Raw genomic sequence first — 27,637 nt, 5'->3', positions numbered from 1 at the left:
TAGCAAACCAGGACTGTGGTTTCTCCTAGCCTTAATAAAAGTCTTCTATATCAGGAGTAATGCAATTACTTATTCATCCGTGGCTTCTTTTTGTTTTGTTGTTGTTGTTTTTCTTTTTTCTCCCTTCTATTTCATCTATCTGTAAGACTTGGGACACCTTTCATTTGTCTTTAGCAGGCACTTTAGCATTGTTTCAGCCCTGCTGTGAGGTTAGGAGCTGAAGGCATCCTTCCCTTGCTCTCCTACCTTCTGATGGCTGCACACACCCATTGCACCAGCTGAGGGATGCCAAGTCCTGTTTCTGTGTCGCATCCCTTGGGCAGCAAGTGAGTGATGGCTGCAGCCTGAGTTCGACTTGCTACAGTCTCATCTGGATGATTGATGGGCTGCAAGGGCGAGCTGTGATGAGGACACTAATGCTTTATAGGATGTGGCTGTCTAGCAGGTGTGTGCGTAATGATAGTAAATAACTTTGGCCAACAACGTATTGGCATGCTCAAAGTGACACAACAATGTAACACGCTGTGGCTTAGGGTATGGTTACTGTCTCTAACATTAGATTTTAAATTGCAACTTGGCTAATCTAACAGAGTGGCTGTATGTTATGAAAGATTTCCTCTTAATATGGTAATGTGAGCGTTACTTTAAAAGGTTCTATTATTTCTTTCATCCTCTTTCCAAAATGTTTGCTCGAAAGAAAACCCTTTTTAACTGTTTCTGCAGTATATAAAGAAATGTGTCCACTTATTAAAGCCAGACATGCCATTTGTTAAAGGAATTGCATCCTGTGAGGCATCCTGCAGAATTTTCCTTTCATCTTTTAAAAACTGCTTCAGCTAAATATCATGGGTATTCTGTCTCCCTGAATTCACCGATGAATACTGCAATACTGACTTGAAAATAAATAAGTGCTTGGGAGGAGCATGTTCTTCCCTGCTATGATGAAGTTCTGGTATTTGCAGCATGGTGCAAAATGCCTTATAGATTTTGTATCTGGACAAGTCATCATGATGTATCTGAAGGTAACTCTTCTAGTTTCTCATTATAAATCTCCACTCTCTGAGAAATCATTAGGGAGGTCACCTCCTCGCCCCCTCTAGTCTGATAATAGCCAAGTAGCAAAGCAAAGTTGTAACTCATTAAATGAAACTCCACTTTTGCGTAGCATCTGTGGAACGTCGTTGTAGATATAGGATTTTGCTCTGAGCAGTTTGAAAACAGAGTTTTGCCTTGGAAGGTGATGGGCTGCTTTAATTATAAGTAAAACTACAATTGGAGTTCAATGAGAGTCATGTAGGCCACATAAATGTATTGGCTGTCTGCTGTATATCTTGTGGGCTCTCTGCAGCACTTTCGTCCTAAGATAAAATGGTGTTCCTGGGGCCAGCAATGGGAGCAATACATTTTCTGTCAAAGCTGCTCCTTGGATTGAGCAGAGTGCTAGAGTAACATACGTGATCTGAAGAACGCTTCCTTGTTAAATGGGTTGGTTTTATCCTGTCTCCTTCCAAGCTTCAGTGAAAATAAGGAATGAGAGCTACTGGTATTTGCTGAAAGAATGCTTGTGGTTCATCTTGGTTTGTGTACGAAGAAAGCCGCCATAAAGCTTGGATGTGAAGTGTGAGGGTGTCTCGATGCCAAGCTGGTGAGCTGGGCTATTTTCATTAAAATGGATGTTCTGAAACTGTACAAGTAGCTGTGGTACTGCTTTGGGCACTCTCAGCAGTTCAGTGTTTTTAGATTCAGACGCAGCACTAAAACTGCCGGGAATCAAACCAATATTAAACGTTGTAGGTTTGTATTTATAAAATGCAAAGAAAGAAAAAAGAAAAAAAAAATGTATATTTAAAGGCATTATAGAATGGTGACCTTCATTGTTCATTCAAGGTGTACAGTTTATGATACATCCAAACATAATTACTAACCTGTGCAGTGGGAATGGTTTTCCTTCTGACTCTTGCAGGGCTCTAAAGGTCGGCCCAAAGCCTGGTGTTCATCCAGAATGAATCATCTTTGGTAAGACACTTATAGTGTCTGGGAACTGAATCAGGGCAGAGTTAACTTTGGCTTAAACTCAAGTTACCAAGATGTGTGAGACAGTGACTCGTAAGAAATTTCACAAGAAAAATCAGTGGTTCTAGCAGTACACCAGTGAGAGCTGCCAACATTAAATGTTCAAAAGCTATTTGTTAGACAGAGTCAACAAAATGATTAAACTGCTTAAAAATTATAATGTTCTTAAAGTGTGTATATGCTGGGTTCTTTTTTATTTGATCTCTGATTTTGAGCTTTTGGTATTCATTGCATTAAATGAACCTTTAAAATTAACCTTTAAAACTGTGAAAAAAAGGTTAAATGGTTAAACGGTAAGATCAAAAGAAAGCTGATATCTAGCATATTTGTACAACTTAAAAGTTTAAGCTTGAAGAAAAACTCTGGATACTCTAAGGTTCGTGAAGAATTGCAAGAAGTTCACAGTATTGTTTCAAAGCAGAACTGGAAAATACATGGCTGCATTAGTCACGATGTTTTAGTTGCATTTGGCAGGTAGAAATTTCCCATCAAAAAGTTTCAGTGTTCTATAGTTTTGTGCTGTTCTGTTTTTATGGTTACATTGGTACCATGTGGATTTTGACAACATATTTGAGTATAGTTGAGTTTATGTTGAAGTGTCTGCTGCTGGGACATACCAGCCCTACCAGATGCAAGAAATAGTATTTTTAGTTCAGTTGATCAAAATGGTTTCAAAATATGAAAGGAGTTGTACTTTGGACAGTAAACAGTAGAAAGTGTGACTATATCAAAAAAGGTGAAACAATACTTAGAATCGGGCAGTACAGAATTTCTCTCTTAGCCCAAGTTTGAGGTATCTGAAGGGTGAGGTGCTACCACGCATTTGAACCTTTGACTGACGATGACATTCATGCCTGCTTTGCATAGTAGTGCCTGCAGTTTTCGTCCCAGCTTAATTATCTACTGTCTGCAATTTCTCAAACATTTGTCTTTGGAAACCCAAATACCCTACAGACCGTCTTGTTAGAAAGTGCATCATGAGCTGGGTGGTTGTTTTGGGTGAGGGGGTAATAGATAATTTTGCTGGAATAGTTATGCAGGATTATTGAATAGAATTGCTAAATAGATAAGGAGGGGAAATCTAGGACTCTAAAGACAATAACTTTAGGAAGAAGACAAAGAATTCCTGAGGTTCTGGGAGAACAAGAGATGGGAGAAGGCTTTGGGATTGTAGAGCTAATTACATCTGATAAAGTCGAGACTGTACAGAAGGAATAGTTTGAGACCTGGGTTTCTTTATGACAGTATTGACAAATGGCAGTAATTGGACTTGGAGCCATTGTGATGAATAAAAGAAGTAAGGGGAGGATAGGAATTTTTGGCTTGGTCTGTGCATCTGTTGTAATGGCACTTCGAATACATTAAAATGTTAATAATTGCTGTATATTAATAGAACCATTGTTTTAAAATTATTCACTGTTGTCCCCTGTTGCCAGCATTTTAGGTGCATTGAACTAAATTAGGAACCAAACTAAAAACATGAGCACAGGCATCCAGATGAGTTCCTACATGTCGGATGGCTATCTAATCAAGTTGAAGGACATGTTGGGTCTACATTGAGATCGTTATGGGTTACCTGCAGAAGGCAATGCTAGAGGGGAATCTAGAGAGCAAAAAGCTTGCTGGTTGCAAAGGCTTAAACTACCTGAATCCTAAAAGAAGCCAGAAGGGAATGAGAAGAGTCCTTACCAATGTTATTTTGTGTGAGGAATGACTGAGACTCCTGTTGGAGCAGATCGAGAGTGACTGTAAAAAGATGGGGAAGTGGTGGAGGGGAGAATGAGATAATTTCCAGTGGAGTCTGTCAGCCTCTAGACAAGGAGCATAAAGACATGAGAGGGTTGAGAAATGAACTGTGCAATGGAGAAAGTTTTGGGCTATTTCATCATAATATATCAGAAACAAAATAAGGTTATTGTCAGGGGATAGACAATATGCAGCTTCCTCATTTTATGAGATTGATGAGAGTAGTTTTAAGCTGAAGAAATGGGCTACAGGAGAAAGTGCAAAAGAGACCCATGTGATGCCTGTACAAGCCTTGAGGGCACAGGGAAATTAAAATTGGATAAATGACACTACAGAAGTGGATAAAGGAACAATATTATTAGGTGGGAGCTAGCAAGAAAAAAGAAAAAGTCCTGCTGCAGATAAAGATTGTGAAGTAAAGATACAGTTAGCAAAGGGATCCCACAACATCCGACTGGGAGTTTGGGTAAGGTCAATGTAAACCATGGAAGCATTGGTGGATCATTGTAAAGATCCAGGCAGGTGCATGAAAATCGGAATGCTATTGATGCTGAAGGGAGAAGAGGTGTTATACAAAAAATGGCAATGTGCCCAGGAAAGCTTGCAGTGGCAAGTGGATTTAGTTGGATGATTGCATTAATGGCATAAATCTTTGAGGCAGGGGAGATAGGACAGAGTGGGTAGCATAGAACCTCTTGGTATCAAAATCATTTGGAAGAAAAACTAGGATAATAGTTGCACTGAATCAGTGTTCCAGTAATCCAAAGACAGGTAGGAAAACGGATGGGGAGAGAATGTCAGAAACCATCATAGATCTGTAAAGCATTTGGGTTTCCAGAGACAAATATCTGAGCAATTGCAGACATAGGTAATTAATCTGAAATTAAAGGGGCTACTGTTTAGTAGCACAAATGTCATCTTCGGTCAAAGGTTTGAACAATGGCTGGAATTAATACATATATGCAATTAATATATATTGTAAAACAAACAAAAAAAAAAAACATTTCTCTGGATAAATAACCATCCTAAAAATAATACTAAGCAAAGAGTCTGCAAGAAATGGAAATGGGATTGGCCAATATAGAGAACTATATCTTAAAAAAACGGAAAACATGGAAATGAATTTCATGTTTTGAAGAGTCCACCTAATTAAGATGTCACATTTTTTTAAAAATCAAAATTATAAAAATTGTAGAAGAATGGAAGTGTAGTCAGTGTGAATGAAAATGTAGTCAGTGTTAAAAGAGGAAAATTTTGACATTAAGTTACATAGATTAATATGTTTTAGGTGTAACAGGTAACATTTCTCAAATCTTAATGATGATATCAAGCCTGGGATAAACTCAGGGTAGCTAATAGGAATGATTATGTAGAAATGGAAATTCTCACCTCCAGGGGGAAGCAAAACTTAAATTATGTAATTCTTTAAATCAGAAGAGACCACATAATCCACGTCCAAGGACTTGCAAAATAAAGTTTCAATTCTAACAGTAAATACTTTTAATAAATATGTCGCAGCAGGAATTGGTATTACCTGTGGGAAAAATTAAAAATAGTACTTAAATTAGAATAAAAGACTCAGTTAAAGAGCATTAATATTCTCTAAATAGTATACAAAGACAGGTACTACAAAGTTTTAAGGAATGACTAACCAAAATACACAAAACATGACAAAAGAGTTAAAATACAGTGTAGGATCACCACAAATAGGTCGTGCCTGTCTCAGATGATATTAATTAAACAGATAGTTAGTTTTCTAACCAGAAGAAATAACATATATGAAACCCATACAGACTTCAACAAAATACTGTATTTGTCATCTGCTGTGTAGAGAATTATTTGTTAAAATAGGAATTAAGAATCAGATAAAGGAGAGGAAAAGGATCAAAAAGCTAACTAGAGGCAAAAGTGGAGCCGGAAGGCTGGTTAAAGGTCACCAAAGCAGTTCCCAATGACCAATTATGGGATTACTCAAACATGTTTTCATTAGTAGTCTTACCGAAAAAAAAAAAAAAAAAAAAAAAAAAATTGCAAAAACTGTATATATATTGATGACACAAGTTATTAGAAGGATTGTGTTGAAGATTGGAGTTTCATGCTGGAAAAATGGGATGAGCAGTTGAAGTGGAATAATATTGCAAATGGGATGAAAGGCTGCTGTGACAAGTGCAGGGCTGTGCACTTGTGAGGTTGTACCAGGGTTATGTGAAAAGACACTGGAGTGTTAATCATAGGATAATTGAGCCATCAGAGTGATACATTTGTGAAAAACAGACAAATTTGACTGTATCATGGATCTTCTAATATATGGCAGTGTTAGGATGTTTACAAGGAATCAAGGAATGTCTTGGATTGGAAGGGACCTTAAAGATCACCCAGCTCCAACCCCCTGCCATGGGCTGGGACACCTCCCACCAGACCAGGCTGCCCAAAGCCCCATCCAGCCTGGCCTTGAACACCTCCAGGGATGGGGCACCCACAGCTTCTCTGGGCAGCCTGGGCCAGTGCCTCACCACCCTCATAGGAAATAATTTCCTCCTAAAAGATTTTTTTCCATCTAATCTAATCTCCCCTCTTTCAGTTTAAAACCATTCTCCCTTGTCTTACCACTATCTGTCTGTGCAAAAAGATGCTCTTGACCTTTCTTATAAGTCTCCTTTAAGTACTAAAAGGCCAGAATGAGCGCCCTCTGGAGTCTTCTCTTCTTCAGCCTGGCCATCCCCACCTCTCTCAGCCTTTATTCACAGGAGAGGTGCTCCAGCCCTCTGATCATCTTAGTGGCCCTTCTCTGGACCCACTCTAACAGCCCCACATCCTTCTTGTGCTGGGGGCCCCACACCTGGTTTCAGCGTGCCAAGCGGGGCCTCCCAAGAGCAGAGCAGAGGGGCACAATCACCCCCCTCACCCTTTTTGGCCACCCCTCTGTTGATGCAGCCCAGGACACAGTTGGCCTTCTGGGATGCGAGTACACACTGCTGGCTCATGTCAAGCTTTTCTTCCACCAGAATGTGCTCTTGGACTTGTTGAACCTCATTAGGTTCACATGGGCCCACTTCTCAAATTTGTCCAGGTCCCTTTGGATGGCATCTCTTCCTTCTGTGGTATCACCTGCACCACTTAGCTTGGTGTCATCTGCAAGCTTGCCAGTGTGGCCACATACACTTAAGAAAAATAAATTCGAACTAGAATGCTGCAAAGGCAGGTTTCCAGATACCTGGGGAATGGAGAGACTGGTTTATGATAGGAGATTAAAGTCCTTGTTTCGTGTGACTGTGTAAAAATGAAAATTGAGAGGAAATATGATTGCTGTCCTGTCCATAGAAGGATTTGTATATAAAAGATAATATTATAGCTCAAAAAGAAATAACTACAAACGGGTGCTGAGAATCCATAAGCTGGAAACTTAGGCTACCGAATATGAAGCATGGTGGCACGAGGCACCTGACTAATTTTTAGGTGAAGCTGTGTTGATTTTGGGGGGGGGGCGGGAAGCGGGTGATGTAGTGCCTACAGGGAATGGATTTGGTAATAAAAAGGATTTCTCTCACCAATAAAAAGAAAAACTGCGAGGATGGGAGGAGAATACTATTTAAAATAATACTGATAAAAGTAGTGTGGTGATATTCTCATAAATTAGGAAATTCATGTGTTTTGGCTTCAGAATGGAGGAAGAGACTATATAGATCTTATATCTCAAGAAATTACACATCAAATTTGATTTTTAAACAGAATTTTGCTTGTATGGGAAGGCTTGTCTTAATTTGGCACATTTTACTATGTGAATAGTTTTGTTAAAGCAACACCTACCTATTATTTCTAACCTTTTTTTTTCTGAACATTTTTTCTCTATTTTGGTAAAAGTGATTGTCATATTGTACATCTCAAAAAAGCAAAACTGTACAGCAGCTGGAATTGTGCTAATTTTTTCACATAAAACCTTGATATGTGCCCAATGTGACTGTATTTTGCTGTATGTTTATAACAGTAATTATTTTTGATGTTAGCTTTCTGCAGTAAAATACAATTTCTTGCAACTTATGGGAAGCATAAACTTTATGGCTCTCATATTAGCATGAAGAAGAAAATCTCACAGCAAAAGAGTAATTGGTGTCTTGTATTAATATTTCTATGATTAGTATGAGTAGCTGAACTGATTATTTTTATAGCATGATTAAAAAAATAGAATGGTATAAATGGGCTCAGTGCAGTGCTATGTAATGTAACCCTCCTCACGGCAGAACATAAGAATGAAAGGTTTCTGCTGGAAATGGCGTTTGGTCTAGCTCAGTAATGCAGTCTTTCCTTCAATGCACATAAAAATACCGTCAGCCTGAGGTTATGCTTTGTATAATGTCACTTCAGTTATTCAGTTTTTTTGGGCTTCCTTTTTCAGTGGTAAGGAATTAAGTCCCATTGAGATGGAAGAGATCCATATCTGAAATAGCACAGATTGTTTGTTGGTTTTGTGAAATGTGTAAGTCATAACTGTGGGAGCAAAAACAAATCTTTAACTTTGATGGCGCGCTGTGTGCTTTCTCCCTCTGCCAAAATGTTTGTCCTTGGTGATGATACATGGTTGAAGCCTTTTAAGGGTAAAGATAAAAACGCAGCAGTGTTTTCCTGGGACTAGAGCACTGGGTTAGGTGTTCCGTTTGTCTTTTTTTCCTTTTTTTTTTTTAATGCAACTCGTTTCAAGTAAATGATGATAATTTACCCAGACTTAGCAGGTTTGGCTTGTTGCTTGAGTATGAGGTTGGACCAGATGACTTCCAGAGGTCAACTTCAGACTCAGTGATTCTGTGACTTTGTGTTTCTGTGAAATGGATCCCAGGGAAATGTTATGTTGTTGCTGTTACCAATAATCTTGTTTAGAAGAGAGCATTTTCACAAAATGGGGTGATTCCTGCTGCAGTGTTGGCTTTGTGACTGCTAATGCGTGGCATGAACTGGCTGTAAGCTCCTCACTTTGCTATGCTCCTTCTATCCTGATGTTTTCTCTGCAAGTGAGTACTCCTGTTTTACATACAGTTACCTTTTGGATTTTGGTTGCATCAGTTCAATTGCATTTCTTTTGACGCACTTAATATAGTGCAGCTGAAATGGGGATCCAGTGGCTAAGTGGGAATCAGGCTAGGTGGTCATTGAATCTTTTTCCTCTCTTTAATTCTGAATATTCAACCATCTCTGCATTGCATAGCTACATATGTTGGTGTTTTTCTGTTATTTCCTGCTTAGACATAACTAGGGCATGCTAAGGATCTTGGAAGAGATCTAAGATAGCTATCATCTGAGATTTCTATCCTCAATTTGCAGACCATACTGCAGAATGAAATCTGAATATTCATTTGAAGTTTTGGGGGTTGCTCATCCAAACTATTTGAAATTCACCAGTCATTATCAAAGCTTAAATCTTCTTCACTTAGGCTCAATTACTGAGGGAGATTGCAAATTCTTACTTGGGAGAGTAGTCAGAATGGGGAGATGCACTATATAGCTCCAACTTCAAAAGTGGGACAGTTCAAGTATCATGTTCTATTTTTGTTTTTTTAAAAAGCCCCCTAAAGGAAGAGGGGAAGGACATCTGAAGATTTATATTTCCTTTTTGGAATTTATAAATGGAAGAGATACTGCCTTAGTAAACTGCAATTGCTGGCTTTGCTGTTTGCTTGTTTACTTGAGCAATGCAACTTTTTCTTTTTTTTTTGGTAATACACTCCTCAATGTAAGCAAAATAAATTCTTGTCTTTTATATGTGAATTTACAACTTTCCCGTTTTGCCTTTTTCCTGTATGAGAATCACATAGTCATAGGTAGGCCCTGAACAATCAAGCATCAAGAGTAGAATTTGGTGCCAGTGAGGTATCCAGTTCAGCATCACCTTGTGAAAACAGGTTTATATAACAAAATTTGTGGTTGCACAAGTCACAGACTGTCAAAATTTGTCTTCTATTCAAGATTAAAAGGTCTTATTTTTATTCACTGTTGTCGTGTTTTCTTTTCCCTTAGCTTTATTTCATGTTACTCTCATTTTGCTTCTGTCCTCCCTCAGCTTTCTCACCTCTTATTCTCCCCATTGTAAAAGGCTTTTATTTTCCCTGTCTGCAGTGTTGTGTCTGGTTTCAGTTTTCACTGTTTCTCCTTTTTGCTATGCATGTTTTTCTTTTTATCATTAATGTCTACCCCATTAATGTCTAATATATTCCTCTGTGGTATCGACCACTCCCCTGGTTGACTGTATGCACTGAGAACAAGTGAACATCGTCCTGGGGGTGAAAAGTTAGAGCTTCTTGATGGCCAAGTCAGTAGCTATAGAAATAATGCAGTTGCGTTCAGTGCTGTGGAGGTCTGAAGATCTCATCTTTGCTAAAATAAGGCGGAGAGGGAGGTTTGCCCGTTTTTCCCTGCTGCTGCATAATATAAAGTTGGCGGCTCTAGAGAACCATCCAAAAAGGCTGGGTGGATTTTGTCTGTGGCCCTGGTCTAGGCAATCAAGAACCAGAAAAGCAAATGTGTGAGACAGGAGAGTGATGGTAGGGAAGAAACCTCTGGAATAATAAATAAAATTAAAAAAGAGGGGAGGGGATTTATCTGATTTCTCGAGAGGAAAATGACTGATTCTCGCACATAGTGGGATGCTGGTGTGGGATGGTGGAACAAGCCCCTACAGAACAGAAGCACAGAGCCCACTTTGGGAGTGTTTCCATGGCCCTGCACCATACATTCAAAGGCAGTCAAGGGGAGACTTTCCCGCTGGGTTGTATAACTGCATTTGAAGGGCAGGCCTTTGCATGTGATTTCAGCTCTGTGCAAAACATAAAGGAAAGCAGCATATGCAGCATTTTAAAATGAGTCAAAATGATTGGTAGAAATTTCCTTTATTTTCAGATGGCCAGGCTGGTATTGCAAAGAACAGAGGGCAGAAAAATCCCTCACTAAAAGCAAGGCAATGCCTGCAGAAGCCTTTATTATTATTATTATTATTATAAAGAAGAATTGTTTTGTGTACTTTCTGAGAGTTCAGCTGTATCAACATGACAGACCGTGTTACATTTGTAATTAGAATTATTCCTGCTCTGGGCTGCGGGCACCTTTCATTCTGCATGGAAGGTAAAAGCTCCCATATGCCAGGGCCCCTCCTGTGTATAAACTGACACATGTAGTCTCCAGAAGCAGAAACATATTTGCAATAGGAGGGGAATAACAAACAAGCAAACAAAACATTAATCCTTTCAAGAATTAATTTTCCAGACCATGCTTTTGCAGGGTAATGCATGTATAACCTGAAGCTGCCTATCTCAGATAAGGATAGAGGGGAAGGATGGAGGCCTGTGGACAGGAAAGAAGAGGAACAAACAGCTAAGCACAGACTCTAGGTGCAATACGTACATGTATATATTTCTCTAAACTGAAACGTGATTAGGAAAGCAAAGAACTGAAAAATGTTAGGAGGGAGATGAGCACCGCTTAGGGACAGGCATGTGACTGCAGGGTGCAGGCAAAGCAGCAATGGGAGCACATCCCTTCCTCATGTGGCTCCTGCGCTGGGTACCTGCGAACAGACATCCCCGATAAGTAAATTCCTCACCCCCCTGAATTTGTGCCTCCATGGGGAGGCAGCAGCAGAAAATCCTCCATGTGTTTTCCTTTGACACTAACACACAACTTCAGAGCCTCTCTCACTTCGCTTCAGATGTCCTCACATTGCTGTAATACAACATGAGAGGGGTGAGGACAAGTGTTGTTGGGAGTAGAAGGGGACGCGTTCAAGGTGCAAGGTGATTCTCTGATGGGTTAAATTTCTAGCCGTTGGACATATATGCATTCTTAGTAAAAGCTGAGGGATATTTTCTTCTTCATATATTATGAAGAAGTTTAAAAGATTTCACAACTCCCTGAGGCGTTCCCCTACAGGGGGAAAAAAAAAGTGGAAAAAAAACGAAAGAAAAACAACTATCAGTTGCTTTATATTTGTTTATTAATTGGAAACTCTGGATTATTTTAACAAGAAAATTGCAAGTACTTTGTCTTTGGATTTCTGCTGCTGTACATAACATGTGAAACAGTTTCCCTTCACAGGAAAGTGTTATTTTGCTAATTCATGATTTTACATGTGTTTTATATACTGAAACTTATTTTCACCTTTTTGATGATGAAAATGGATAAATAACTAGTTTAGCATGTCTATATACGTTCAGTTTTTATTTTTTTAGTAGTGGTTTGGCGGGGCGGGAGGGGCTGTAAGCAATTATCTAAATCCCAATATTTTGTCCTGAAGATCTGTTCCTTTCATTCATGAGTATTTTTTTCCACTTTTAAAAAAGTACATGATTAGAGGGATAGGCACATATCAGTTGTTTTTGAATTATTTTGTCTCTACAAAAAAATTCAATTTAAAGTGAAAATATGTTTCATGTGTCACTGAATGAGACTATAGCTGTCCCAAGATAATGGTCTAAATTTTTACTTTCAGCTGTATTCATCAAACATAAAGTAGAAAGGCAACATGAAAAATTAGAGTAATAAAAGAGCAGATACTTTGCTTTAGAGAGAGACTGTGTGTGACCTGCCCTGGCGAACATTAACAGAAAATTGCCTTCCTGAACTACTTAACATTAGTACTGGTGTTAGCAGCCATCAAACTGATCCAAAACAAAAGGCATTTGGGCAAGGAAAATTAAGTCAGCTGTTTAATACACCATGATTATGACTTTTAAAGTAGAAGAGCACTCACATTTTTATTACATTCTCATTAATTTATTTTATTATGAATGTGAGCCCATAAATGCATTGTTTTAAGTAAGCCGTCTTTGGTGTTGATGGAAAAAAAATCTCATGTCTTTTTCCAGCTTTTGATTCTCCTGGTGTTCAAGATCTTAGAATCATAAAAGTAGGTTAAAACCTCTGACTTAAGGAAAAATGAAAAATATCTAGACATTAGAGTTACAAAATAAAAATTGTAGAAATATTACCTTCCTGCAACTTAAATGCTCAACATCCAAGAAGCAAATAGAATCCAAAATTTATTTTGGATTTCACTGGGGATGGGGGGAGGAGGTGTTAGGAAACCTTGGGTGTTATCCCAAGGACTTCTTAGGTCTTTGCGTTCAAGATACCACAGAACATTTTCAAGAGCTTCTACTCTGCCTTCTCCCCACATCTCCCAACCAGGATGTGGATTTGTAATAAAAATGCTGTGAAAACTGGCAGGGAAAATTAAAAAAAAAAAAAAAAAAAAAAAAAAATCTGAGAAACTTTAATCCTGTTCTCTGAGTTCATAAAACAAGCTTGGTATTTGTCACTTGATTTTTCATGTTGTCTTTCTACCTTCACCAAGCGCACTGTTGGCAGAGCAGCTTCGCATCAGACCTGAACGTGAAGAAAATACAGCCTATCTTAGAGAAGGTCTTGGCTGAGGTGGCTGAGAGAGGTTGGAGGGCAGAAGGACATGACCTGTCAACTAATTTTAGCTTCCTTATCTTTCCTTTGAATCTTCATTGGCTTTACTTGGCACTGCTCCTCTGACGCCTGAGGAGGGAGGCGGCATCATCATCTATGCAAGTTGTGAAGAAACTCCCAGGTGCCAGTCCTGTGTGTGATAAAGCAACAAAGAGCAGCATCTGTTGGGGCCAAGGACATGTATTTGGACATGCTCAGGTTTGGAAAGACAGGACCTCTTCTCCCCTCGTCTCCCCCAGCTGCCTCCCGGTGCTGTGTGAGACAGGACAGGGGCTGGCTGCATCCTGCTCCAGGGCCCTGATTGCTGTGGTGGAGCAGGGGCCATGGAGGTCCGGCAGAGGTGACAGCCATCTCAGCCATGTGGGTTACTGCCACTGAGTGGAAAGGATGTAAGGATGCACTGATGCAAATAGGAGCCAGGCGCATGGACATAATTGGAGCTCGTTACATGGAGGGCAGTTATTGTACAGCTTGACATTAGTAAGGTCCAACTGAGAGCTGGTCACCCAATGATTTATTTATTTATTTGTTAGTAGGTTAGTTTTTCACTGGATGGGTTCCCTGTGCTAGTTGTCTGTGCAACGACAGAAGTGGTTGGAAAGGGAAGGTGCTGAACAGGGGCAGCTGTGGGCTCTGCTGGGGCACGAGGGGATGCAAGGGAGCAGAGGCAAAGAGCACAGGGCCTGCGTCCACTGTCTTCAACAAGGACTCTGCTCCAGCGTGTCCCAGATCTCTCCCTGAAGGCCCTTCTGAGAGTTTATAAGATGCCCTTATCCTTCAAGAATACCTTCTCTGTGACGCATCACTCATGCTGCAGTTTTTATAATGTGATCATCTCTGTCACAGATGGAATATTTTACAAAGTATGCTGTCTATAATATAAGAAATATGCTAAACATCACCCCTGTGCTGCATTTGAATGGTAGAAATTAAAATATAAGTTGAAAGGAAGAGCTATTGCTTCTGCGAGGTTTATAGCGTGCCATCAGTGTCAGTTGTTAACCCTAAAACCTCCTGAGAGGTGAGATGCTCGTTCACTGTGGGGAAAATGCTGCAACAGAATTAGGAGTTAACAAAATGTAACAAATTGATTTTTTTTTTTGTAGCTATAGGCGACCATTATTTTTCAAGTTCCGTATTAAATGGTTTAACTTAGATCCGTGGCATAAACGGTGGCAAAAATAAATCTGTGTGTTAAATCCCACTTTTGTTTTGAGTGAGGTGGAGTCAGTTATTAGCTGCATGATCAGAGCACAGACGCTGAGTCTGAGACCTTTTTTTTCCTTAATTAAGAATTGCTGCTACAGATACTTGACAGTTGCTCATAGTGGCAATAATCCCTTTTGAAACTAGTTGTTATTCTAATTCATAAGTAGCTTGCCATGGCACTAACCCCAGCTTCACCTCTGATGGGTAAGAGAAGAATCTGGTCATAGCTGGTGCTATGTTTAGCAATTTCCTACCAGACGGTCACCAAACTGACAATGCAAGTAAGAAAACGCAACCTTAAACAAAAATTTACATTACCTTTGGTTAGAAGGAAGGTGTAGGCGTTGGGAAATACTGTAACTCTCGTCATTCAAAATGAAAATCCGTTGCTTATTGAGAGTGCTGACTTAAAAATTCTTGCACGTCTTTTGTTGATCTTGCACGCTGATGCACACGACCTGCTAATGCGATGCCTGGCTCTCCATACAGAGCCATTCATCCATGCTCTGTGTGAATGAGGCTTCCTGGTTTGTACATGTGCTGTGTCACATTCCTCTGGTTTTCTAACAAAGCTTTTAATTGGTATGCTGTGACTAATGAGCATGAAGTCCCAGAGGAAATGGAGCAGAATTTTCCATTATCCACCAAGATGAGCTTCAAGCGCAGAGATTATCAGGGCTTGAACTCCAGGATAAAACAGGGTCAAAGGCTCCAAGTATAATGGAGCCTCATAGCAGAATATTTTGCTTTCATAACATCAAATTAATTGTTTTTCAGCAAAATGGCGTTGTCTGTCTGACAGCACTGCGCAGGCTATAGCTGGCACTTTGCTTGGACATCAGATCGAATCCCTGACCCTTCCCCATTAAAGTTCCCATAGCAGTTGAGTGCTGATGTCCTCCCTGGCCTCCGGTTTGTGTAATGATGTGTTGCAAACTTTTGTGGGATAAATCTCTCTTCAGTTTCAGGCAGAGAACTTGCTCTCCATTCCTCTTCTGAAGAGCCGTTGTACAGTGTTGCTGACACAGGATTGCTGCCATATGGTGCGCCAGAAAAGGTTGCATTTTTTGTGGGAAGCAAGAGGTCTGACTCCGATTTGAACAGGTTCAGAACCACTTCACTTTGAGACTAGATGTGATTGGATGTAGTGGGACCAGCACACCTGTAGGCTACATCTGCCAAGTGGAGCAAAATAATTATCTGCTGTGCCTTACGTTCAGCACTCTTAAGTGTACCCAACAGCGGCACTATCAAAGAAAATTTAAATTAACTTAAAAGCATAAAAAGAGATTCATATTGCTACTGGAATTGGTGGAGAAAATTACAGTTAGCTTTCCAATAAAGCGTATGGAATAATATTTTCATTAATTCACTATTTCAGAATTTAACCCAATTTGAAATTAATCGTTTCCTTCTTTCTTATAGAGTCTCGATGTGAGTTATATTTTCCAGTGAAACCACCCACGCAGAAAAATAAACAGAGATTAGGTTTTGTTTTTGTTTTAATAATAACTAAAAAAAAAAAAAAAAGTTCGTTTTAGGAGAGATCGGTTCCCTGACCACAGTTCAATGTGTGGCTGCAGAGGGGTTTGCAAGGACAGGGACTGGGAGTGAGTGACTGAAGGAAGAAAGCGTGTCTCCTTGCACTGACAGTACCCCCTCATGCCTGCTCATGAAACTACATTCACATTCATGAATAATAATTCCATGAAACTATGAAACAGCCTGCCCTGTTGCCTCTCGTGCAGTACTTCAGGAATTCTTTTGTGTGTGTGTGTGGGGGGGGGGGGGGTTTTGTTTTGTTTTGTAAAATAATAGGGGATTTGATGCTCCAGCAGTATCTTTCCCAGTTGTTTCACAACACAGAATTGTTTTCTTCTCTTTGTATGTTAAAACAAAAGAAAGGAAATTCTGTTTAACCTCTGTATTAATACAATATTAATGCAGTATTATTAGATTCAAAGGTTAGCAAATGCAAATACCAAAAGTGATAAGTGCATTGTGTATTCAGATTGTGATATATTGCCTTTTTATCCTGGGATGTTGGGGTTTATGCTTCCTCTGTAATCAGGAGTTCTGCGTGCACTATTAACTATGGATAGCTGTAAATAATTGCCTGTCCTTTTCTGTCACATATACCAAGGGGAAAAGTTAACTGCACCAAGGCATGGTGCCTATTACTGCTTTAAAGCCTAATGAGAAGGGATGGGAAGGGAGGCTGAAAGGTTTTGGATGAACGTGGAGTCCATCCACTTGCTCATCCAGGTCACTGAAGCACATAAAACCACGGGAGCTGCTGCAAGGGTCAGTCCTGCCTTCTGTCTTGATTTGACAAATTCTGTGAAACTCAGCTTGGAGCGTGGATGTCCACTGAACATTGCCACACTGCAGGTTGTTGTATTCAGTGACTCTGCTGGTATTGCACAATGTGTCACAGCTTTCATCTGTGTAAGACCTCTGGAGCTGCAGCAATGCAGCGCGCCTCGCAGTCCTGGGGCCAGGCGCTCCCCCTTGTTCTCCCAGACAGCAGCAGTGGGGAATTGCACCCAGATTTGCCAGTTTCCCTCTCAGAAGCCAGCTTGGTTTTCATACTTATTGTGAATATTAGAAAGCTGTTTGGTCCATCACCCCTTGCCTTAGACAAAAATTTAGTATTCCTGTTGTGCAAAGAGTGATTACTCTTCACCATGTGAAACATCTCCTGTACTGGAAAGGTGGAAATGGCTCCAGCCAGCCTGTTTCTCTGTGTAGGGAGATGTTTGGGAATATCTTTGCCTTATCCCAGTATTTTTTACTACATGTGATGTTGTAACTATCTGCAGAAGTCCCTTGTCTGTTTTTATTTTCATGAAGATGAGAGGGAAGACTTGAAAAGTGTTGTTTGGGACCATGCCTTGACCTCCCACTATAAAGCACTATACTTACCTTACCTGCTTTGCAAAATGAAGATAACAGGGTTCACTCTTTTAATGCTTTGAGAGAGATTCATATTGTAATGAAATGTAGGAAACTAGTTAATCTGGAGCCTCACTAAGGAAGTGTAAAATTCAAACTTTTTAGAAGAGTGAGAATACCTCTTTTTTTTTTTTAAACATCTCTGAAATCTACTACTTTTTCAGTGCTTGGTTTGTTGGAAAGACCAGGAGTGCAACCCTTATTGACTTAGTCTTGTGCTTAGTGTAAATTCACACAAAGAAGAGCAATTTAACATGTGACTGACCTTTTACAGTGAGAAATGAAGAAATGTACTGTTAAGGTTACCGGAGTGTGGCAGGATGTTTAATCAGCTTCTTTGCTTTAAAGAACAGAAGGAAGGAGATGATGTATTAAAGATGATAGCTTCTTGTAGATTTTAACTCGTAACGCCAGGATCTGAGTACAATAGCAGATTAAATCTCTGTAGGGGAACTTCCTACTGGATTTGCTATTTTTAGATGTTTGTGACTGCTTCTTCCTTCACTTCTCACTAGTTGGATTTTGCTCCCTTGAAGACTTGAGTTGCTTTCTCTGAGATCTGCTTCCAACCTCTGATAATATATTTCTGTTTAGAGAACTCTTTTTCTGTCAGTTTTGTAGTAACAGCATAAATGGAGCCATGCGTTTTCCAATTGTATTTTAGTGCACACATGAGGTAAATTAATGACTCTGAGCACTACATATTTGCCACACTTTTTTTGTATAACAGCACTGCAAACTTCTGTGTAGTAATAATAATAAATCAACACAGATTTGCTTTTGCAGCTGGCTGGGTAGGATAGCTCAGGTGTCCTGTGCATTCAACCTGCCCATCCTATTTGAAAAGCCCCACTTGCTGCGAGCGCCTCACACAGGGAGGCACCTCTTCAGAGACGGTAGTTGAATTTATAATAGGAGTTCCAATTCTAATCCATCTCAGACCTGTCATATCTGGGGATATTAATTTTATTTACAATTAGACACTTCTTCTTTTCTCCATCCTCCCTCCTCAAGATTGTGCGGTTCTGTGCATGAACGTTTTCCCCCAATTCCTATTATGAGTTCAGGGGTCACATCTCTTTCACTTTGATATCCTTTAAAGGTCTACTTTTGTGCCCATTCTGCCTTTCTATTCTAATTCAGGTGATTTGTTTGTATTTTCCTGAAGCTTCAGTAACCATTTCTGTATCCGTGGTTTGTATTCTTGGATCATACATTCACTACTGAGCTTCAGCCTTGTGCCAGACAAATGTTCCTTATTTTTAACAAGGTATATTAACATGGTAAAATAATTATAATATTATAGAAATATCCTCCTGATAGTCTTGTAGCTCTACAAGGATGCTCTTCTCATCCTTCACAAGGATGCTCTTTTTGTTGTTGTCTTCAGCAACAAGTGAATGTTGTTACTGCCGTTCAGCAGTCGCTGCTATGCCAAGTCTCCAGCTCTGAGTAATTGCTGTATCTTCAGGATCAGATTTACTACCGGCCTCTCCATGGTGCCAAACAGTTTAGTTCAGGCAGTGGGAGCCAAGATGGGTGATAGTGCTCATGCTTCATTTTAAATGGCTTAAACCCAAGGGAATGATCTGAGCACCTGCTTCGTGTCCTGTGTTCTTAATCTGCCCCTGTGCCAGAGAAGGTCTGTCTGGGTCCTGTGCTGTCCTCACAGAACTAACAGAAGCACACACATCTTTGTCACTGGACTCTCTTTTGACTAAGATTTTTGTCCACAGCTTCCCTTGCCAGGGTTGTGCTCAGTGCTCGGGTTGCAGGTTAATGGAGAGGGGGCGACTCCTGCTGTCCATGCTGAAGCTGGGCCACCATGGACAGGAGAGCAGGCAACAGAGGTCCAAAAGGTGGGGAAGCACGAGGAAGGAATGGTGGGACAGCTGAGAGATATGGGAAAGCCTCTTCCCTCCTCTAATTTTTAAGCACGTCTTGGATCTGGCTCAGGTCATCTAGAAGACAGAATTAAATCTGTAAAAATATTTTGGTCTCAGTGTCTTAAGTATTGTCAAAAACAGAAATATAAACATTAGTTTTTAAGAATGGTGTAACCAAGGTAAAAGCATTAGCTGAATCATTGAAACAAGTCTTCCCAATGACATGTGCATGTTACTTCTGCAGAGGACCCAGCTACTGCCAGTTCCCCTTCCCCACCTGGCCCTGGGCAGGCTTTTTTCCCTCTACCAGAAATTTCTGCCCTGTTTAAGGGTGGGCTGAGGATGAAGAACACCAGGGCAGGGTCCCTGCCACCACTCTCCTTCATCCCCTCTTCCAAGCAGAAGCAAAGTCTGTGGGTGTAGCGAGGATAACTGCACTCTCTTGACCTCCCCAAGGATGCTTTCTGGATGTTGTAAAATGAGATTTCAGTTTGGCAATGCCCTGAGTAACCTGCGACAGGCCCTGTGGAGCTTGGGACCCTGTTTTGGGAACCGCTGTGCCGGATTTTAAGTATGAAATCAAGATAGCATCTGTTAGCATTTAGTCTGGTATTTAGATGAACCTGGATTTTGGTATGGAAATCTAATTAGTCCAAGACGGCACTCCTTTTTCTTGCATGAAATAAAAATCATCATCAACTGAATAGATCTGTAACCATTTTTATTGACGTTTTGGGAGCTGCAAGCACTGCCAGTGTTAATGGAAGTGTAGCCACATGCCTTCCCAGGACAAGACTTGGGTATATTGGTGCGTTTTCATACCTTCTGCCTATGTGGTAGGAGCACTCGCTGCTAATCAGATGGCAGGTAGCCATGTGCTGTCAAGCCTTTTCTGCTCTCTTTGTGTTTCTCCCAGAAGCACGCTCAAATTTATTTCCCTGCTTCTTAATGGAGGATTTCTTTGCCAGATAACTTGTGGAAATATTTTCCCTGTATTTCTCCATACTTTTCCCAATAGAGAGTATCTTTCAAGTTCAGCTCTTTCCTTTGACACATTAACTCCAACGTTGTTCTTTCTGGATTTCCTGCATGCTTTGTTTTTCCAAGTTTCTGGTTTTGGTTTGTGATCACTCTTTTCGCACTGATGGAGCATCTGCCCGTAATCTGCATTTCTGTATTGTAAAAAGCCATTCTGTTATACTGTGACTTTGAGTTAGGGACGGATTCCAGTTTAGCCTGCTATTCTCAAGGACAACTTTTGGTCATCTAACTCCAGTACCTGAACGAGGAGCCTGGGCTGCTGATATGGTGAATAAAGCCTCCACAGAGAGGTCTTCCTGATCCTGATCATGGTGGATGAAAATAGGTCCTCAGGAAGGACTTTCTTTTTCTCTCAGTTTCCATGGAAGGTGATGATTTTGTGGTGCTCTCGCAATTCTTCTGCCTCATCTATAAATACATAAAAGCCTAGATCATGGTTTCTCAAGTCTATAGCAAGGTGGGAAAAGAATAAATGTAAGGGGCTGGTAAATTCAGGAGTGGCATGAGATGTTGAGGATGCCTGTGATTGCCCATACAATGCTACTGGAATGTAGCAGAGATGGTTTTTTGTTTGTTTGCTTGTTTTTAAAATGCAGTCTTCACAGAAGAGTGCTTGTAAGAGTATGTCAAGGCTTAAGTGCTCGTAGCACAGCAGAGATTTAAAACTTCATTATCAGAATCCCAGGGCAAAGGCATGGACTATGCAGGGACTATTCTGGCCTTCCACCCTTCTTAAGAGTGTAAGTGATGATGAGGTTGCTTCAGTGGGGCTGCAGGATCAGTCTCTCTTTGCCAAAATCCTTTAATGATACAGAGGACACTCTAAGAGACAGCCTTGCAAGCTGTTGAGCAAAACCCTCAACCTTTAAGAGAGAAAGGGATCTGGTCCAGGCTGAGGAAATGGAGAGGAGAGAGATAATAGTGTGTCTTCTTTTTAAACAAACAAATAAGAACCTCCCTATTTTCTCAGTTACTGAACACAGCAGTCAGACAAGAGGGCTAATGCCTACCTTTCATCACTGCTGTAGACAGTGCTGATCTCAGAGTCTAGCATATGGTATAACTATTGATTTGGCTTCCATTTAATTGAGTTCTTAGAAATGAGATTGTTCCATGCTGTGCACATTCATACAGCCACTTGGTAAACATTTTGCCCTTTCCTTGCCTATTAATGCTAACTGCTTGGAGTCGAGTTAAGTCAGGATGCTGTGACTGCCTGGGCCTTGTTGTTGTTTGTTTTCTGACTGCTGACCCTATCACATGGGGTGAATCCCCAGCCCTTGTCAGGGCACTTGGGGCTGCTCTGCAGATTTTCATTCAACATTCGTGGCAAAGGCAATGTGGCCACTCGCCCTCTGCAAACTGTTGCTGGTTTATTTACAGGATTACACGTACAGAGGGAGTGAAAACTTGTTTCCTTATTATAAGTGATCTTAACAAAGAGCCTTCCGGACTTGAAAGGAATGGCAAGTAAGCATTATGCTATGATTTAGGTTTCTGCAGTAGGAAGTCTTTTAAAACAGCTCATAGAGATCTTTCTTAAATGTCTGTGTTGACCTTTAATAAAGTGGTGGCCTGAATTTTGGGAGTCTTTTTTTTTTTTTAAAAGTTGTTGAGGTTGTTCCTGCCTGTAGATTGAGAGTAGCTTCCTTTTGCGATTGAAGGCTGAGGCTGGAAAGGAAGACCTACTGCAATCTATTTCAAGAATAGTCTGAGGAGGAGGAAATTCCCTTCTTGTTGCTAATAGCTGGTGCAGAACGCTTTGCTGGAGGAGGATGATAGTTCAGTAAGTTAAAAAAAATTATTTTAATCTTTGATTTCATCTTGTTATTAACTGGAAATTTCATTGTATTGCAAACATAGCACATTTTACCTTCTTTGTTGTGGGGTGGGAGAACTGTGGCTACTGTGTATAGCTTTGAGCTCAGTAAATACTAATTTGGTGATACAGGAAGGGTGAAATGTTCTTTTAGAAAATAAAACTCTAGCAGACGAGCTGCAGTTTGTATCACAAAGCATCTGCCTAAGCTGCTAAGGTACCTCTGTCTGATATTAGCAGCACATTTCATTATCCAGGATCTAGGAACTTGGAGTAAGAGAGACAGGTAATTTTGCCCATCTATGCATCTGAAATGTTCATATCTTTTCAGACATTTTAGGCTGCTTTAGGGTACTTCCTTTAACAATTTGAACCAAGAGCCATGTTTAAGTATCAATAGCAGGGCGTTCTATACCTCCCTCAAGGCAGAGCTACATATACTAGGTGAGGATATTAAAATGGAAGAATTTGTCTAGACACACTTCTCTCTCACTTTAATCGAAAGTAGAGGGGTGCTCGAGAAATACCTATTTTTCTGCTTAATCCAGAAGCAAAATGATGCTGGAGGTGGATGGCACTGCAGGCTGTGGGCAGCAGCTGTGCAAAGAGGCAAGACAAAAGCCCCTGTGTGCTTATGGCCCCCTGTGGGAGCTGTTACACAAATGCCAAAGAGGCTCTGCACTCCAGAAGCCTTAAACTGTGGAATATTCACATTTGTTCTCTTTTTACTGCCCCTAGGAACTTAGGTTTTGTAAGCAAATGTGGGACATTCTTAAAGTTTTGTGCAGCAGAACGCAAAAGAAAATAATACTTCCCCCCCAAAAAGAAAGAAGAAACAGTAGATGGAAGAACATTCTCCACCAGATAATTTATCAAAGGATTAGCTGCAAGCCTTTTCAAGCCAAAAATGTTGCGGCAGGTATGAAGTTAGTGTGCTCCTGAAGCTGCTTGTATACCCAGGTGTGCCACCTTCACACACTATCCTTGTCATGTACGTGCTACCCTTCAAGAAGAGACACGTTCTTGTGGTGAATGTCTCGTCCCATCCCATGTTCTTCTTTGTGGCTTGGCCAGGTGGGACTTGTTTTCACCTTCATCTCCCATAGACATTATCACCTTCCTTGGATTTCTTACAGGTATCTGTCAGATGTGCATGCCAAAATGAGAAACTGTTAATGTTAGTTTCTGTTAGTTTCATTCATATATCCTTTTAAGAAGATTATTACTCCAATTTAATGAAAAATATATATTTAACTGAGAGAGGATTTTTAGCAATCCATATTAAATTATCATTTATTATATTACGTGTACTACTCTGAAACCCATCCCAGAATTCAGCAGACAATTATACCAAACACTGTACAGAAAATTATTTTGCCTCTTGATAAAGTTTATAATTTAATTTATGGTCAGCAATATAGAGAGGGAAAGACATGCTCTCAAACATAAAAGTGTAGCTTTATATGTTTGTGCATACAGGTGTGATATTTCAAAGCTTAATCAAGAATAAATTGAGAATATCAGGTTGCCTTCCAGTCTATCTATATGAATTTTAGAATTTTTTGAAAGATGGCAAAATCTTGCAACACTTATCTATTTCACTTTTCTTTACATCACTTTACTATGCTGTAACTTTAGGTCTTTGTGTTTATTGCAAGTGAAAGTGCAGATTTCAGCTTTTAATCTATGTCTGACAAATTTTAGGAGTTCACATTCTCTGCTTTCATTATTATCCTGCCTTTGAAAAACCTGTACGAAAATTGGTAATTTGCCCATAAAACATGTTGGGTGCTTTTAGTATATTCCAGGTATTCAGAAATCTTACAATTCTCTCTTCTTTTAAATAGAACTGCAATGGTTGTGGTTCCAAGTGCCGAAAAGTGAAATTGTAAGGCAATCTTTTTGTGCTCACCAACACGATTCCACCTGACAGTGCTTTAAAAGCGTTTTTTAAATTGTGCTACATCTGAGTCCGATGTTAAAAAGCATTAAAAAACGGCCAAAACCCAAGCCATCCTATCAATCTCAAGGTGCAGAATACGTGTATACTACATATATTCAAAACTGCCTCTCTTTAACTTAAACAGCAAACATAAAACATAAACACCCCCCTAAGCTCTCTCCACAAGCGTTACCGCTTTATAGACTTTCTCTGCCAAACTTCTTTGTTCTTGCTTACAGTTTCCACATCCTGGAAGAGATTTGCTCCCCCCACGCTCTGTCTGGAGCTCTTTGGATGTGCCTTGTCTGCAGGGTGTCTCAGCGCAGCACTCCTGCCGCTTGCTGCAGTGCCCTGAGCACCTCGCACCCCATGCCTTTGCACTTGCCCTGCCTCAATCCTGATTGCAGAGCCCAAATGTGCTTGGGAAAGAGCCACGGCATCCAACCCCCCTCTGTCAGTAGTTCAGAAACACCGGGTTCACTTTACTGTTGCAGGAGCACGCCAAAGGGGGTGGGGGGGGTGGGTGGGGGGATAGGAATCGTAAGCAGGGTCTGCAAAATGCCTTTTGGAGTAGGTTGGGCCTGTTGATGTTTGGTGGTAAAGCAGCAGAAATCCCTGTCTGGCACCCAGGCTGGGTGTGCGGGTATTGCGAGTGGACTTGCACTGCACGGGCATGAGGGTGGCAGAGACCAGATCATTCAGAGCCAGCAGCTGAGTGTTTAACAGAATCATAGAATCATTAAGGTTGGAAAAGCCCTCCAAGATCATCTGCTCTAACCATCCCCCTACCACCAATGTCACCCACTAAACCACGTCCCTTAGCACCATGTCCAGCCTTTCCTTGAATACCCCCACGGACGGTGACTCCACACCTCCCTGGGCAACCCGTCCCAATGCCTGACTGCTCTTTCTAAATTGTCAGCAGAAAACTGAGAGACTAGGCCAGGCCTATAAGGGGTTGATATTTAAATAAGTGCATAAGATCCATAAAAAAAGACAGATTTATTTATTTATTTATTACCTAGTATAAATTTAGAAGTATTATATTGTGCATAAATGTGTCTTTTTAGGAAACCCTAACACCTGTATGTGTGTAAAACAGAAGTTTAAAAAAAAATGCATTAGTAAAGTTTGGTATGCTTATCTGGGAACCACCTTGTGCAGATGTTACCAAGCTGCATCAAATTTTGCCCTGATGGTTTAATTTTGCCCTAAAACTGGAAGTATTGGATCCTCAAGGCCTTGAAGTCATATTCAACAGAATTTGTAGGTAGTAATTTTTCAGCAAATAGTAATTTTTACAGAGACTGCTGAGTATCAGCATGGTAAGGGGAAATCCATCCATCATTGGACACCCTGTGAAAATGACTGCTTTACTTATTGTTTGGATTGAAACCTTTTCTCTTTTTATTTCTGCACTTATTGATTAATTTAAAATGTAGGAATAAAAATTACTAGGTTACATAACACTGGCCAAATCTTGACAATAGTTTTGTAGGAAACAGACCATGTAAATGCAAAATCAGAATGGTGTGTTTTGCTAAAGTGGTACCATATGTTAGTTGATTAACAAGTTGTAGGGATATTAGAAGATCTTGGCTGCTTGTAAGAAGGAGCATCTGTTTTATAAGCCTTTTATCTAATACATATAAAGACTTTGCCAAGTTGAAGCTTTTTTTCTTTCTTTTTTTTTTTTTCATATCAGCTATAAAAATTCTATGGGTATTTTTCTTTCCTTAGGCAATACTAATGCATTCTTGAGGTTTACATCTAATCCCATCCCTGTAAAGAAAATGCAGTAATGTTAAGAAGTAATGCAGAATGTCCCATCTGCAGGTATTTTATACGAGCAGCTCAAATTTTTTCCAGCTTGTATTTGGTATTAGACTTCATGTTTTGTTTTGTTTCTACCTTCAGTCAGCCATCAACCCCAGTAACTAAAGAGCAGTTCGAATACTTGAACTTTCCTTTAGAAGTAAGCTGGTCGTGTTGACAGAATTGTGGTGAGTGTGAAAAATGACAACTGTGCATGACTGCATGCACCATAAGCATAACTACACAAACAAGCATCATGCATTTTTACAGAGTAAAACGTTTTCCACTTAAGACCTATTTTGAGACCTTAAGTAGAGATTAAGTGGTTATTCAGTCTTATTATATTGGTTTGCTGCAGATTCTCTTGTAGCCTAGCCAGTTTTGGGGCTGTGGTGAGAGTCAACTGTCTGAGGCTTAACCCTGAAAAGAAATGAAATGTTAGATAAAAACCAGAAATTTTAAGTTGTTTCATGCCTGCTGTATAGAGAACGTCTGCTCCTCTGTGTTTAAGATCACAGTTTGAGATTTCTCCAAGACAGCATCTAAGACTAATTGAACTTCTCATGGTCTCGTAAAGTTTTTGGACTTTTCCTGCAGATGAGGATCTTGCCTTAGTACCAGTCTGGTTTGATGGGACTTCAGGCTCGGGTTTTTGCAAAGCACTTTGCTCAGGGCGACCTCTCAGGGAGAAGGAGGCTGAAGCAGGAGCTGGCTGGCCAGTAGGTGCTGTACCCAGCAAGGACAGATGTACACTCTCTAGAGCCATGCAGCTTTCCTGTCTGCTGAGCCCTGTGGTGTCTTTGATTTATGCATTTAATCCTGTGTGATAGGTTTTGTTGCATGGACTAATGCAGTAGTTGAGGTTAGATGAGGCTTCGCAAGCCCCAGTTTTAAATCCCAAGAGACTTCTGTCCTGGTCTGAGGGAACCTGAGCACGCTGACCATTCAGAGCAGGTGCAGGGCGTTGGTACAAGGAGTAAGCACATCAAAGAAATCACTTCTCCCAACATATTTCCACTGGGACACTCAGGTTTATGCAGGACGACTTTGTTTTGGATCCAGACGCAGACTCCAACCGGAACGTTCCTGTTCTGTTTGTCTGTCTGTTTCCAATCTGGTTACGTATCCTCCACCACAGGAGAGCTGTGTTACACACGCCACCAGACAGACCCCTCTAGGAGCACCCTGTCCACGTTCAGCACCTCTCTCCCGCTGTCCTTTGGCACCACGACGACCCTGTTAGCCACAGCACTAACTCGGGTGTCCCCGGGACATAACCTCTGGCCAGGGGCTGCCCGGGAGAGGGCAGCAGCGCACCGCTCCCCGTCCGGCAGCCTCGGAGGGCCCTTGGCTTTGGGGGGGTGGTGGTGGTGGCGAGGCTTCTTCGGGGGCTCCTTTGAGACACCGAGGATGAGGGGAATGCAGAGTTTAAAAAAAAAAAAAAAAAAATTAAAAAAAAATTAAAAAAAAAATCCACAGCAAACGTCTTTTGCGTGTTGTTAATAGCTCCACTGGCAAAGCTTGATTTCTCTGTTCATCTATTTCCCCCTGCTTTCATTAGACGGCTGTAATTTGAAGCTGCAAAGGAAGTTTTGAAACAGGCAGTGGGTGGAGATCAACCTATTTGCTCAGTGCTTTGGGACTTTCCATGGTAGGAAACTGTTTGTTTAGTTTTGCCAAAATTGCATGTATTTC

General features: G+C 40.6%; 1 protein-coding gene across 15 annotated transcripts in view; it reads left to right on the top strand.

Moving 5' to 3' along the window:
- KIAA1217 (KIAA1217 ortholog) overlaps positions 1 to 27,637 on the top strand; it is a 363,381-nt gene that overhangs the window by 139,605 nt on the left and 196,139 nt on the right. Inside the window, exon 1 of one of the 15 annotated variants that reach the window (XM_066991598.1) lies at positions 15,571 to 15,588. The exons of 13 other annotated variants lie outside the window; for them this stretch is intronic. The gene's annotated coding sequence lies outside the window, so the exon portion shown is untranslated. Of the gene's footprint in view, positions 1 to 15,570; positions 15,589 to 22,002; positions 22,153 to 27,637 lie in introns of those variants that run through there. One more of the 15 variants, XM_066991594.1, reaches the window with a different exon arrangement.

Source organism: Anser cygnoides, chromosome 2 (assembly GCF_040182565.1).
Source record: "Anser cygnoides isolate HZ-2024a breed goose chromosome 2, Taihu_goose_T2T_genome, whole genome shotgun sequence".
Taxonomy (NCBI): domain Eukaryota; kingdom Metazoa; phylum Chordata; class Aves; order Anseriformes; family Anatidae; genus Anser; species Anser cygnoides.
Note: the sequence above shows the minus strand (reverse complement) of the source record. Positions and strands in the feature narration are given on the sequence as shown.